Genomic DNA, 1,397 nt, shown 5'->3' with positions numbered 1-1,397 from the left:
AATCCTGCATATGCATAATTTATACAAAATACATATCTTTAAAATGGGGATATATGCTCAAAATTCTTTCCTGAGAGGTTGCTATTTAGAGGAGGAGATGCTTGGATAGGATTAGATCCAGGCACATATTTTAGGGTTTTGTTACATAACATTCTACTTCCAGAACCAATTTCTGTGGCTTATCTATTCCTTTGTAACAAACTACTATCTAGTATAACAAAGTATGTCAGAATTTAGTGACTTAAAAACAGTAACCATTTTGTTGACTTGGAATTCTGCAGTCAGGAATTTGGGGAGGGCTTGGCTAGGTGGTTTTCTGTTTCACCTCGCATGGGGTAGGAGCTGCATGGGGCTAGTGACAGGGCCAGGCTGGGAGATCCAAGAAGGCTTCACTCATGTGAAGGGCACCTCAGTTTTCTGTGTAGTTTTGCTAATATACGTAGTAAGTTTGGGCTTCCTCACAGCATGGTTGTCTCAAGGGATTTGGACTTCTCACCACTGTCTTTCGGGATAGTGCATTTGACTAAAAACAAAACCTGCAAAGACACTGTTTGGAGGTTATACAATACCAGTGACTCAGCATTCTGTTGCTCAAAGCTGCTCACAAGACCATGCCCCGATTCAAGGGACAGGGAGATGGACCTCATTTTTCAATGGGAAGAGTGGGAAGTCCATTTTTAAATCTACCAGGCTTTTTTTTGCACATCATCATTTTGTAAGACTCATCCATGTTGTTGCCTGTAGCAGGTATTTACTTTCTCATTACTGTATAAGATTCCATGGTTTGACTATCACAATTTGCTATTGATTCTCCTATTGATGGACATTTGGTTGGTTGTAATTTGTGGCTATTATAAATAAAGCTTAATGAAAATATTTGTATGTATCTTTTAGTGAACATATGTACTAATTTCTCTTGGGTATATATATATATCTAATGGTAGAGTTGCCAAGTCATAATTAGCATACAGTTAGCATTACTTCCAAACAACTTACCAAAATGTTTCTGCCAATTTATACTCCCATCAGCAATGTAGAAGAGACTGAGATTATCCATGTTTTTGCCAAACCTCAATATCTTTTTTTTTAAAGATTTATTTATTAAAAAAAAAAAGATTTATTTATTTATTCATGAGAGACAGAGAGAGAGAGAGAGAGAGAGACAGGCAGAGACACAGGCAGAGGGAGAAGCAGGCTCCACGCAGGGAGCCTGATAGGGTACTCCAGGATCACTCCCTGAGTCAAAGGCAGATGCTCAATCCCTGAGCCACCCAGGCATCCTGACTTAAAACCAGGCAAACTGACTTTCATACCAATGGAAATATTTGCAAATATCCATTCTCAAAATGTGGTATAGCACATATGTCTTCCAAAAAAGTGGTTACTTTTTCATGTCT

The sequence above is a fragment of the Canis aureus genome, chromosome 12 (assembly GCF_053574225.1).
Source record: "Canis aureus isolate CA01 chromosome 12, VMU_Caureus_v.1.0, whole genome shotgun sequence".
NCBI lineage: Eukaryota > Metazoa > Chordata > Mammalia > Carnivora > Canidae > Canis > Canis aureus.
Note: the sequence above shows the minus strand (reverse complement) of the source record.